The sequence below is a fragment of the Oncorhynchus mykiss genome, chromosome 11, assembly GCF_013265735.2.
Source record: "Oncorhynchus mykiss isolate Arlee chromosome 11, USDA_OmykA_1.1, whole genome shotgun sequence".
Classification (NCBI taxonomy): Eukaryota; Metazoa; Chordata; class Actinopteri; order Salmoniformes; family Salmonidae; genus Oncorhynchus; species Oncorhynchus mykiss.
In genome coordinates, this window is record NC_048575.1 from 76,107,021 (window position 1) to 76,121,585 (window position 14,565).

The 14,565-nt window shown below is 43.4% G+C and overlaps 1 protein-coding gene across 1 annotated transcript in view; it reads left to right on the forward strand.

Annotated features, from left to right (window-relative positions):
- The first annotated feature begins 3,334 nt into the window (after positions 1 to 3,334).
- The window catches only part of LOC110535118 (heparan sulfate glucosamine 3-O-sulfotransferase 1), a 20,770-nt gene continuing 9,539 nt past the window's right edge, over positions 3,335 to 14,565 (forward strand). Inside the window, exon 1 of the mRNA XM_036936376.1 lies at positions 3,335 to 3,476. The gene's annotated coding sequence lies outside the window, so the exon portion shown is untranslated. The remainder of the gene's footprint in view (positions 3,477 to 14,565) is intronic.

Consider the following 14,565-nt stretch of genomic DNA (forward strand, 5'->3'; position numbering starts at 1 on the left):
AAGCGGGCCACCCTCTGGGTTTCTCATCGGCCCGACTGCCGTGCGTCAAATCTCATTCAGATGAGACGCTCTTGCCTTGAAAGACAAAAATAAAGAGTCTCACGCTTGAAAAAGTGTTTTTATAACGAAGAAAAAGGAGGAGGAGGAGGAGGAGGAGGGAGGGAGGGCGGCGGGTAGAGAGGAGAGAGATAAGCTAAGAAGCGCCTGGAAGGAGACGGAGGCGGAGAGAGAGGGAGAGATGGGGGGAGGGAAGGAAAGCGATAGATAGACTTCAGACTTGAACCAAGACCCAGACACAGTCTGAGAAGCAGACAAAGAGGAAGAGAAAGTTGGGGACCTTCGTTGGATTAGTTGGAAGCTGGGATCAGAGCTGTAGTTAGCTGGAGCATCACAAGGACATGAACAGAGGGGAATAAGATGATAAACTAACGAGGGAGGAAGCGAGGGGAGGGGGGGACAGAGGGGGATCAGAGGGAGGGAGGATGAGCTGAACGAGGGACGAGAGGAAGAAGTGGAAAGGGGGATGAGGGTCCCAGGGGTTTAGGAGGGGAGCAGGATTGCTCGGTGAAGTGCACCCCCCACAGAGAACCTCGACAGGGGGGCAGAAAATCTATCTACCTACCCCCCACAGAGAGAGGGAGAGAGAGCGAGCACAGAGCAGAAACATAGAGATGGAGACTAATATAACTGTTGAAAAGGGCATATGCAGCAAATAAAGTGGGTATCGGTGTTGGGGGGAGGTGGGGAAGGGGGATTATTTCTGGATATGTTTGAATAGCAGGGGGTCTATATTTTCCATATCCCACTTCCCTCATATCTTCATATCCTCCACTCCTCTGTCTCCAGTCATTTCAGATTCAGTATTGGGACTATTCACTAAATGGGGTGTATTATATGTGGTATGTACAGTACCTGGATCTAGAGTAGATTATGGGAATAAAACTGAACACTGTGAACTGAACACTAAAAGCTCTGACGAGACCCTTCCAACACAAGGTCTTTTCTCAAGGTTTCATGGTTAGATTGGTCTCTTGAAGAGCTTTGTTGTATTAAATAGCTTGTTTCATCCATGCTTGTACTTTTACATAGAATATATTTGATAATATAAAATTATAGCAATAAGGCTATTTTAAGACAATGATTTAATCCAAATCAGACTTACGCTGAACACATACAGTTTATATGTACTGTTCGTGTCCCAGGTACCAACCGCCAACCAACCAGATTTTGATTAATTTTATAGTTCTATTCTAGACGCATTCCTGACGACAAGTTTTAATAGAGTCCACTGAGTGTACAAAACATTAGGAACACCTTCCTACCATTGACTTGCAGCCCCCTTTTGCCCTCAGAACAGCCTCAATTCGTCAGGACATGGACTCTACAAGGTGTTGAAAGCGTTCCACAGCAATGCTGGACCATGTTAAATCTTTTGTCTGGCCCATCCACACTATGAATGGCACACATACACAATGCATGTCTCAATTGTCTCACAGCTTTAACATTCTTCTTTAACCTGTCTCCTCCCCTTCATCTACACTGGTGACATCAATAAGGGATCAGCTTTCACCTGGATTCACCTGGTCAGTCTATGGAAAGAGAAGATGTTCCTAATGTTTTGTACACTCAGTTGCCTGTATAAACTTGAGCATTTCAAAAAGTACATTGGTGATGTCTCATTGTAATGTGAGGTGGACTCGGTGCTTTTTCTGCGTTCATCTATTCTACAATAAGTACTACTGATAATACATTCCTTACACTACAATCCTTACAATAAGTACTACTGATAATACATTCCTTACACAAATCAAGGAAAATACACAAAGGGCTAAGATGTACTTGCGTCGCCCAGAGGTTTAAACGTTATTTATTAAGGAAAGAAAAACCTTCAGAAGTTGTTTTTTTTAAAGACACGTCCTCATTTTCCAACGCATACCTCACGGTAAGATGTTCCAAGATGTCTTCACAAAGGACATCTCAAGCCCTGGTGATGACTGGGTATGTATGAGAGGGAAATGTGAAATAGAAACAATTTTCTATGTTCCTTCAAGGTGTTAGAATGTTATGTTCTATGTTCCTTCAAGGTGTTAGAATGTTATGTTCTATGTTCCTTCAAGGTGTTAGAATGTTATGTTCTATCTTCCTTCAAGGTGTTAGAATGTTATTTTTTTTATAAATCAGAGAGAAGAAAGGGAGAGAGGGGATGATGGAGCGAGAGGAGGAGGGGCCTGGTGGAAGAGGAGGGGAGGAGGAGGCAGGACTAGGAATTTCCCTAAGGGGTTTATGTGTTTGCTCTCTCTCTCACTCGGTCAACCGCAAAGCAAAGTCACATACACTCTCACTCATTCTCTCTTTTTGACACAGAACCAGAGACGCACGTGACACACACACATACACACACACTCACAGACACCACTCCTTAGCATAGCGGGACAAGCAGCTCACAAATAATAGAGACATCTACCACTTGGATTTTATCAGAGGCTTTAAGAAGAGACCAGACACAGAGGACTGGAGAGAAGAGACCAGCCACAGAGGACTGGAGAGAAGAGACCAGACCAGACACAGAGGACTGGAGAGAAGAGACCAGACACAGAGGACTGGAGAGAAGAGACCAGACTCAGAGGAGTGGAGAGAAGAGACCAGACACAGAGGACTGGAGAGAAGAGACCAGACACAGAGGACTGGAGAGAAGAGACCAGAACAGACACAGAGGACTGGAGAGAAGAGACCAGAACAGACACAGAGGACTGGAGAGAAGAGACCAGACACAGAGGACTGGAGAGAAGAGACCAGAACAGACACAGAGGACTGGAGAGAAGAGACCAGACACAGAGGACTGGAGAGAAAAGACCAGCCACAGAGGACTGGAGAGAAGAGACCAGACCAGACACAGAGGACTGGAGAGAAGAGACCAGACACAGAGGACTGGAGAGAAGAGACCAGACACAGAGGACTGGAGAGAAGAGACCAGACACAGAGGACTGGAGAGAAGAGACCAGACACAGTGGACTGGAGAGAAGAGACCAGACACAGAGGACTGGAGAGAAGAGACCAGACACAGAGGACTAGAGAGAAGAGACCAGACACAGAGGACTGGAGAGAAGAGACCAGACACAGAGGACTGGACAGAAAAAGAGTAGGAAGACAGAGAACTGGAGAGAAGAGACCAGACACAGAGGACTGGAGAGAAGAGACCAGACACAGAGGAGTGGAGAGAAAAAGAGTAGGAAGACAGAGGACTGGAGAGAAGAGACCAGACACAGAGGAGTGGAGAGAAAAAGAGTAGGAAGACAGAGGACTGGAGAGAAGAGACCAGACACAGAGGAGTGGAGAGAAAAAGAGTAGGAAGACAGAGGACTGGAGAGAAGAGACCAGACACAGAGGAGTGGAGAGAAAAAGAGTAGGAAGACAGAGGAAGCCACAGAAAGAGGAAGAGACAAGAGGAACACCAGACCAGAGTCCCAGTGACTCAGGTAAGACCTCACTCTCTCTCTCCCTACAGTATGTCTCTTATTCATACACTGAATCTCTCACCCACTCTTCCGGTCTCACTTTCTCTCTCTATCGCTTTTTTAACTCTTCCTCTCAGAGGAAGTGGTCTGTGAATGTCGGCTTGTTCTGAGAGTCATACTGTGTGTGTGTGTGTGTGTGTGTGTGTGTGTGTGTGTGTGTGTGTGTGTGTGTGTGTGTGTGTGTGTGTGTGTGTGTGTGTGTGTGTGTGTGTGTGTGTGTGTGTGTGTGTGTGTGTGTGCGCGTGTGCGAGAGAGAGAGAGAGAGGTTACTGATATGGTCTGTTTGGCAACAGTTAGTGGAAGAGTTGTGGTATGTGGATAAACAGGTAGTCATGGATGTGTTGTGGCATGTAGTAAACACTCTGTTAGTTAATCACAACTCCAGGGTAGTAAACACTCTGTTAGTTAATCATAACTCCAGGGTAGTAAACACTCTGTTAGTTAATCATAACTCCAGGGTAGTAAACACTCTGTTAGTTAATCACAACTCCAGGGTAGTAAACACTCTGTTAGTTAATCACAACTCCAGGGTAGTAAACACTCTGTTAGTTAATCATAACTCCAGGGTAGTAAACACTCTGTTAGTTAATCACAACTCCAGGGTAGTAAACACTCTGTTAGAAACACTCTGTTAGTTAATCACAACTCCAGGGTAGTAAACACTCCGTTAGTTAATCACAACTCCAGGGTACTAAACACTCTGTTAGTTAATCATAACTCCAGGGTAGTAAACACTCTGTTAGTTAATCATAACTCCAGGGTAGTAAACACTCTGTTAGTTAATCACAACTCCAGGGTAGTAAACACTCTGTTAGTTAATCATAACTCCAGGGTAGTAAACACTCTGTTAGTTAATCACAACTCCAGGGTAGTAAACACTCTGTTAGTTAATCACAACTCCAGGGTAGTAAACACTCTGTTAGTTAATCATAACTCCAGGGTAGTAAACACTCTGTTAGTTAATCACAACTCCAGGGTAGTAAACACTCTGTTAGAAACACTCTGTTAGTTAATCACAACTCCAGGGTAGTAAACACTCCGTTAGTTAATCATAACTCCAGGGTAGTAAACACTCTGTTAGTTAATCATAACTCCAGGGTAGTAAACACTCTGTTAGTTAATCACAACTCCAGGGTAGTAAACACTCTGTTAGTTAATCATAACTCCAGGGTAGTAAACACTCTGTTAGTTAATCACAACTCCAGGGTAGTAAACACTCTGTTAGTTAATCACAACTCCAGGGTAGTAAACACTCTGTTAGTTAATCACAACTCCAGGGTAGTAAACACTCTGTTAGTTAATCATAACTCCAGGGTAGTAAACACTCTGTTAGTTAATCACAACTACAGGGTAGTAAACACTCTGTTAGTTAATCACAACTCCAGGGTAGTAAACACTCTGTTAGTTAATCACAACTCCAGGGTAGTAAAAACTCTGTTAGTTAATCACAACTCCAGGGTAGTAAACACTCTGTTAGTTAATCACAACTCCAGGGTAGTAAACACTCTGTTAGAAACACTCTGTTAGTTAATCACAACTCCAGGGTAGTAAACACTCTGTTAGAAACACTCTGTTAGTTAATCATAACTCCAGGGTAGAAACACTCTGTTAGAAACACTCTGTTAGTTAATCATAACACCCTCTATATCTCTCCCCTCTCTCTCTCTCTGCTCTCTATCTCTACGCTTTATATCTCTCCACTCTCTATTTCCCCCTCTCTATCTCTCCGCTTTCTTTTTCCCCCTCTCTATCTCTCCACTCTCTATTTCCCCCTCTCTATCTCTCCACTCTCTATTTCCCCCTCTCTATCTCTCCACTCTCTATTTCCCCCTCTCTATCTCCACTCTCTATCTCCACAGAGAGGGGAGTGATGGAGAGGGGAGCGATAGACTGGGAAAGATAGAGAGGGGAGGGAATGCTGTCAGTTTTACAGGCTCCTGACCAGTTCTATTTTGTGTAATATTTTGAGCTGATCTTAACTTTTTTGTACATCATGTTACCTATAAAAAGAAAGTCACACACTTCATATATAAACTCCCAGTAATCTTTACATAGGTGGACCCATTGTTAACAGGCGTTATAATGAAGACCATAGACAGCTCCTGAGTTTATAGTTTGGGGAAGTTTACAATTTATCCTACCAAACTGTTTGCCAGTTATGACAATTTATACATGCGCATTTTTATGGAACAGTTTAATTTGAATAACGTTTTAGTTTTGTCAAGGTTTTTTTTTATGTTAGATGGTTCATTATAAAAATCTGAATAAAAAATGATAAAAATCTAAAAGTTAAAATTCAAATAATGCAAGAACAACACCCTTTGACACCTGGACACATTGATCCATTGTGCGGCTAAAAACATTTGAGAATGGAACTGACAGACAGCTATAGGCCAATGCAGTAGTATTAGAGTCAGCTAAGTAAAATATACAGGCCTAAAACCAACAAACAAAAACAGTAGAAAATATCCTGATGGAAATACAGGTTCATCTCTCTACTCTGCCTATCTGCCTCCCGTTCTATCTGTCTTGACTTGAGCTATCGCTAGTGAAGTGCAACATTGTATCAACTCAGCAGGTTTGCGTGCTCAGGCGGCTCCCTCCACGTTATCAGGACAGAGAAACCACACACATGATCATTGCTCACATTAAGCAAAACTAAACCGAAACTTGTTTCTCACAAGTGTAGCAGGTTGTCTACTCTGCGTATCAGCACAATTTACCACCTTTTATTATTTATTTATTTATCTTAGTTATTAGTTGTTTTGCACTGATTCCTTTGCACTGGCTCTATGCACACTCCAACACATACACGCACGCACACTACATGCGCTCACACACAAAACACACACATGCATATTGATGCCACTCACACACAGACACACTTTCACACTTCACATACACTTCTGCTACTCTGTTCATAACAATAATAATAATATATCCTTCTACTACTCTGTTTATAATAATGTCCTCTTCTTCTTCTTCTACTCTGTTTATAATGTCCTCTTCTTCTTCTACTCTGTTTATAATAATGTCCTCTTCTTCCTCTTCTACTCTGTTTATAATAATGTCCTCTTCTTCTTCTTCTACTCTGTTTATAATAATGTCCTCTTCTTATTCTTCTACTCTGTTTATAATAATGTCCTCTTCTTCTGCTACTCTGTTTATAATAATGTCCTCTTCTTCTTCTACTCTGTTTATAATAATGTCCTCTTCTTCTGCTACTCTGTTTATAATAATGTCCTCTTCTTCTTCTACTCTGTTTATAATAATGTCCTCTTCTTCTGCTACTCTGTTTATAATAATAATAATATCCTCTTCTTCCTCTTCTACTCTGTTTATAATAATGTCCTCTTCTTCTTCTACTCTGTTTATAATAATGTCCTCTTCTTCTGCTACTCTGTTTATAATAATAATAATATCCTCTTCTTCTTCTACTACTCTGTTTATAATAATGTCCTCTTCTTCTACTACTCTGTTTATAATAATAATAATATCCTCTTCTTCTTCTACTACTCTGTTTATAATAATAATAATATCCTCTTCTTCTTCTACTACTCTGTTTATAATAATAATAATATCTTCTTCTGCTACTCTGTTTATAATAATAATAATATCTTCTTCATCTTGTCTCAACATTTTAAATTATACTCCAGACACATTTTCTTCACACATTTTAGATGCTTTTCAATAATCAGCAACGTGCGCTTCCCAAATAGACCTAGGCCTACGCACTTGTGATTTGAAACAATCCACAGCTAAGTCAAGCTCTCTTGTGAAGTATTTTGAATGATTTTCTTTAGACAGGAGTAATTATATTATTTTGGTAAAACATCAATTTACTTTAGGGGAAGCCAGCATCTTAACGGTGCACTATGCACCCGGCAACTTTCCTTTCTAATTCGTGAGTAACTTGAAACCAGAGATCTGTAAATAATGATGAGAGGCTCATGTCTCCACCCTAACAATGTGAGTCGTTGTCCCCAAGGCGGGAATGCAGGCAAAAAGCTTAGGTCTATATTATGCCCATAGAAATGCAAATGGACTTATTCAGGACAGATTTTGGCAAGAGTGAGCCATCTCGCTTCTCCTCTTCCTCTCTGCTAAAATTAGCGAGTGAAACAGCGCCCCTCTGTCTTACTATATGTAGCCAATGATGATGTCTGGCCAGAAAAGGTATGACATGCCATACTCCTTTTGTCCAGACAGTATCAGATGCATGGTCTACAAATATGGAGACAGAGGGGCGCTGTTTCGCTCGTTTGGATGCTTTATCTGTCTTTCCATTAATTTTTTTTACTAGGCAAGTCAGTTAAGAACAAATTCTTATTTCCAATCACAGCCTAGGAACCGTGGGTTAACTGCCTGTTCAGGGGCAGAACAACAGATTTGTACCTTGTCAGCTGGGGGGTTTGAACTTGCAACCTTCCAGTTACTAGTCCAACGCTCTAACCACTAGGCTACCCTGCCACCCCAGGTGTGCATCTCAGTCAACTAAATGATCAATATTTCAATATTTTATTTGGACGGACAAGGAGGTAGGGTAGAGCGGGACAGGTCTAGCTTCCTCTGTCCATCAGTTCAGGTCTGCATCCAGTGAGAGCTGGTTGGTCTAGCTTCCTCTGTCCATCAGTTCAGGTCTGCATCCAGTGAGAGCTGGTTGGTCTAGCTACTTCTGTCCATCAGTTCAGGTCTGCATCTAGTGAGAGCTGGTTGGTCTAGCTTCCTCTGTCCATCAGTTCAGGTCTGCATCCAGTGGAGAAACGTTCACTGGGGAGAGCAAAAGGCAGAACTTTAGGTCCAGGGCTGTATCAGAAATATTTGTTATATTTTCGCAGCTGATATTATGACTGCAATAGCTGATGGTGGCATGAAAGGGCTACGTTTTGATGATTAAACAAGTTGTACGTTTGAGGGCTTGGCTACACACGGGCCAACCAAGGCTTTCCTTGGCTTAATACTGCATGCATTTGTCTCAAGTTCTGTAGGTTATTGGCAATCATTGTCCTCAACTTCAGTTCCTCTGGGGGCAGAATAGTCCATTGTGGATTGATACTAAAAAGCATCGGCTACAACAACAAGTGATTGAGTGATGGCAAATGTTGTTTTTTTTTACTAAAAAAACAACACCCAGTATTGGCTTAGTAATTGGCTTCGACGAGAAAAGGCCTTTATGCATCGTACTTATCCTCAAATAAAAAATGCCGTTAATATGGCGTTATCGGACAGAAACATTTGAATAGACTATGTTTGGAGGAGTACGTCTTTGGTAACCAGACAATAGGTCCTCTTTGAAAATGGGAATGGACACTAACCGAATGGGGTGCGCACTGCAGGTAGGCCTTTGTGAATAATGCAACATAAAAACATGTCGGCAAAAGCTTTGCGAGCAGACCATTTGGAAACCTTTTATGGATGGGCTCCTTGGCTAATGCATGTCCAGGATATAAAAAAAAAGACGCCAGACACATTGCTGTTGAGACAGCTTTCGTTGTAGTAGGGAAAAGGTCATCTACTAAGGGCTTGTTTTTTTTTTTTTATCAAAAGAAACGGAAAACAATCAATTGTTACAGGAAAATAACTTAAATGTCTCTAAATACGAGTGTTACCGGATTATCTCCTCTCATTCCATGATGGGCATACAGTATAGTCTACATGGAGGGTTTTTACGCACATCCACAATAATAACAGGAGCTGGCTGAAATAAGAATAATAATAATAATAGCCTACATAGATAAATAGGAGATGTCTGCTCACTGTTTTGCTGCTGCCAAACTTGATATTTTAATACAGCTTTGGTGATTTAAGATTTCAATGTGCTCTCACGAGCCAAACCCTTTGTCGATAGTATTGAGTACTTGGCAATGGCATTGGGCCTGACAAAAAACACATCCTTCGTTAAGAGGAGGGTAGGATATTCTTGTATTAAAATAAAAAAAATCTAATTAAACGAAATGGGGGAAAAACCTGAGTTTTTTTTAGGTTTCTAAATAAGAGGTTTACGGGCATGAAAAGCACATCTCTCTTGTTCTATGTGCATAATTACTGGCACTGCGTCACGGCTGGATACTCGTTCTCAAAATCCATCCCATAATCACCTTACCGCAAATATGGTTACCCCAGTAAAACCAGCTTTAGGTTTGGTCTTAAATATCCATACCAGCCGCATGCTGAAATGTAAGGACACACAACAGATATTGCCACCCCTCCCACCTCAGCGCAAGCGACCTTGTATAAAACAGATAAATGATTCTGGCGCTAGAGTTTGAAAATAGAAGAGCGCCGGCTTTAACAGGTCTAAATTGCAAACGAACGTGCGTTTGACAATTGCGCTGCCTTAACGCCAGTCGAAAATAGATGCCTCTGTCTCACCTCTCCAAACCTTAATGGCACACAGATAGGTATGTGGCAAGCAGCTGTGGTAACACACACACACACGCACACACACACACACACAGCCGACGCTTCATTTGTAAATCGTGAGCTCCTGGAACAAAAAGTGAGTCGGAGAGGGGGGTAACCTGGGGAGCTCTGAGGTACCAGAGGGGAGGGGGGGGGGGGGGACAAAACCCCATTATAATAAAGCATTGCATGCGTATCATCGCATTGGAGTAGTGGCATTGAGCAGTAGAGTAGAGACACTTACAGAAGTTGCACACATGGGAACATTTTAGTAGCCTGGGGTCCAGGGAAAATGTGGACTTTTATAAACGCATTTCATGCAATTCTACATAATTTTGCATGACTGCAGACTTTGGCAGAATCTTTTTTAATACCGCACAAATGATCTAAATGAAAGGCTACACTGACAAACTGAGAATCTGAGATACATAAAAACGACCATGAATCCATCAATAGCATTGGCCTAGGTATGTGGAGACATATTGTAGGCTACACTATGAGGAAGGAAATTATAGTCCTAAAAATGATATCCAGTTTAACTGACTCACCCACCGATGTGGGGGTCATAGTTCATGCCGAAAGCATATTTCTCAGTCTTACTTTGTAAAACAATATTTGGAAATTGATCAAATATTTAGTTCACCTACAGAAGACAGATTCGAGTCTTCTCTTTTCAGCAGGAGCCATTTTGTTTCCAACCTGTGTTTTCACGGAGATCCCATTGTAATAATGTGACAGATTTGCCACGCGTTTATGACTAGGCTATGCCTTGGTAATGGCAACACACAGCTTGGCAACTATTGATCATCTGTTTCTAAATTACAGGCATTTTCATGGTGTAGTAGTAGGCTATTCTGAATGATTTCATTTCATTCTGGACAGACAGCAGTACTCACACAGCCATGGCCAAGCGTTGGTCTCAAATATAGGTTACAATGTTTTGCAAACCATAAACCCGGGGCAGCCCAACCCGATTCAAATCTTAGAATATCAGGCCCAGAGGCAACTCGAATGAACTTTGATTGCTTTTGATTTCCTTTTTACATTGCAAAAAGTGACAATTACTTTTCAGGATCGGTAGGGATCCGGCCCAATACGTTCCGAAACGAAACAGTCCAAAACGGAAAGGTGCTGGATCTTGTTCCGGCAGAATCTGGCTCAAATTAAGCACTGGATAAAGCTCTGTGCCAGCCTGCCATGTAAACACACACACCAGACACACAGACGTTAGCATGGGGTGTACTGTATGCCAACGCCTGCAGCCAGACGCCATGCATGCCAAGCCTCTATAATTAGATCACACACACTCTCCTCTTTCCTGTTTACTCTCACTCTCACACACACACATACACCATACTCCTCATTATCAATGTGCCACACACACACACACACACACACACACACACACACACACACACACACACACACACACACACACACACACACACACACACACACACAACACACTCCTCATTACCAATGTGCCATACACAAACACTCAACCAGATCTCAGTCTCAAGTCAGAATTAGACGTTCATCAATGTTTCTCAAACGTCAAATTTCGAAGTTCTTCCAATCCTCAAATTTGGAAGATTACACACACACACACGCACACACACACACCATACTCCTCACACTAGAGAGAGCTTGATACGATTGACCTGGAAGTGCGAACACACAGCTGGGGAGGAAGGCGAAAGGGGTGTCTGGGAGGGAGAGGAAAGGGGTGTCTGGGAGGGAGAGAAAAGGGGTGTCTGGGAGGGAGAGGAAAGGGTGTCTGGGAGGGAGAGGAAAGGGGTGCCTGGGAGGAGAGGAAAGGGTGTCTGGGAGGGAGAGGAAAGGGGTGTCTGGGAGGGAGAGGAAAGGGTGTCTGGGAGGGAGAGGAAAGGGGTGTCTGGGAGGGAGAGGAAAGGGGTGTCTGGGAGGGAGAGGAAAGGGGTGTCTGGGAGGGAGAGGAAAGGGGTGTCTGGGAGGGAGAGAAAAGGGGTGTCTGGGAGGGAGAGGAAAGGGTGTCTGGGAGGGAGAGGAAAGGGTGTCTGGGAGGGAGAGGAAAGGCGTGTCTGGGAGGGAGAGGAAAGGGTGTCTGGGAGGGAGAGGAAAGGGGTGTCTGGGAGAGAGAGGAAAAGGGTGTCTGGGAGGGAGGGGAAAAGGGGGTCTGGGAGGGAGGCGAAAGGGGTGTCTGGGAGGGAGAGGAAAGGGGTGTCTGGGAGAGAGAGGAAAAGGGTGTCTGGGAGGGAGGGGAAAAGGGTGTCTGGGAGGGAGAGGAAAGGGGTGTCTGGGAGGGAGAGGAAAGGGGTGTCTGGGAGGGAGAGGAAAGGGGTGTCTGGGAGGGAGAGGAAAAGGTGTCTGGGAGGGAGAGGAAAGGGGTGTCTGGGAGGGAGAGGAAAGGGGTGTCTGGGAGGGAGAGGAAAGGGGTGTCTGGGAGGGAGGGGAAAAGGATGTCTGGGAGGGAGAGGGAAATGGTGTCTGGGTGTCTGGGAGGGAGGAGAGGTTTGGAGTGTGTGTGTGTTTGTGTGAGGGGGGAGAGGTTTGGAGTGTGTGTGTGTGTTTGTGTGAGGGGGGAGAGGTTTGGAGTGTGTGTGTGTGAGAGTCAGGACGAGAGGGGGCAGAGAATTGTGTGGCTGTTGTGGAGGTTTTCTGTATAGTCTGGTTTGAAACCCAGTCGGGGGCAGATTGATGCTAAAGGTCAGTGTCTGTGCTGGAGAGAGGGCAGCTAGGTCGCTCAAAATCCACTGCGAAGTTAGACAGCCGTCCCAGTAACCAGGACGTCAGAAGATTATGTCAAAGCCGGCCACTAGGGGCAATTTGCGTAAGCCGCAAGCTCAGTCTCCGAGGGCTGCGTGTTCAATCCCACTGCTAGCCACTCGTTTGTTGTTGTTGTTTTAACCCTATCCCAAACCTCAACTCTTAACTTCACCATACGGACTTGATGCCTTAACCTTCAAAATTATACGTTTTTGGAAAAATGTCTGATTCCACAGTGAGTCTGTGAGAGAGATGGAAGAAGAAAGATATATATATACAGTGCCTTGCGAAAGTATTCGGCCCCCTTGAACTTTGCGACCTTTTGCCACATTTCAGGCTTCAAACATAAAGATATAAAACTGTATTTTTTTGTGAAGAATCAACAACAAGTGGGACACAATCATGAAGTGGAACGACATTTATTGGATATTTCAAACTTTTTTAACAAATCAAAAACTGAAAAATTGGGCGTGCAAAATTATTCAGCCACCATATATATATATATCTTTCTATATATCTCTCTCTATATATCTCTATCTATATACAGTGGGGCAAAAAAGTATTTAGTCAGCCACCAATTGTGCAAGTTCTCCCACTTAAAAAGATGAGAGGCCTGTAATTTTCATCATAGGTACACTTCAACTATGACAGACAAACTGAGAAAAAAAATCCAGAAAATCACATTGTAGGATTTTTTATGGATGTATTTGCAAATTATGGTGGAAAATAAGTATTTGGTCAATAACCAAAGTTTATCTCAATACTTTGTTATATACCCTTTGTTGGCAATGACAGAGGTCAAACGTTTTCTGTAAGTGTGTTTTCACACACTGCAGTGATGTTTTGGGGCTGTTGCTGGGGAACACAGACTTTCAACTCCCTCCAAAGATTTTCTATGGGGTTGAGATCTGGAGACTGGCTAGGCCACTCCAGGACCTTGAAATGCTTCTTACGAAGCCACTCCTTTGTTGCCCGGGTGGTGTGTTTGGGATCATTGTCATGCTGAAAGACCCAGCCACGTTTCATCTTCAATGCCCTTGCTGATGAAGGAGGTTTTCACTCCAAATCTCACGATACATGGCCCCATTCATTCTTTCCTTTACACGGATCAGTCGTCCTGGTCCCTTTGCAGAAAAACAGCCCCAAAGCATGATGTTTCCACCCCCATGCTTCACAGTAGGTATGGTGTTCTTTGGATGCAACTCAGCATTCTTTGTCCTCCAAACACGAGTTGAGTTTTTACCAAAAAGTTATATTTTGGTTTCATCTGACCATATGACATTCTCCCAATCTTCTTATGGATCATCCAAATGCTCTCTAGCAAACTTCAGACGGGCCTGGACATGTACTGGCTTAAGCAGGGGGACACGTCTGGCACTGCAGGATTTGAGTCCCTGGCGGCATAGTGTGTAACTGATGGTAGGCTTTGTTACTTTGGTCCCAGCTTTCTGCAGGTCATTCACTAGATCCCCCCGTGTGGTTCTGGGATTTTTGCTCACCGTTCTTGTGATCATTTTGACCCCACGGGGTGAGATCTTACGTCGAGCCCCAGATCGAGGGAGATTATCAGTGGTCTTGTATGTCTTCCATTTCCTAATAATTGCTCCCACAGTTGATTTCTTCAAACCAAGCTGCTTACCTATTGCAGATTCAGTCTTCCCAGCCTGGTGCAGGTCTACAATTTTGTTTCTGGTGTCCTTTGACAACTATTTGGTCTTGGCCATAGTGGAGTTTGGTGTGTGACTATTTGAGGTTGTGGACAGGTGTATTTTATACTGATAACAAGTTCAAACAGGTGCCATTAATACAGGTCACGAGTGGAGGACAGAGGAGCCTCTTAAAGAAGAAGTTACAGATCTGTGAGAGCCAGAAATCTTGCTTGTTTGTAGGTGACCAAATACTT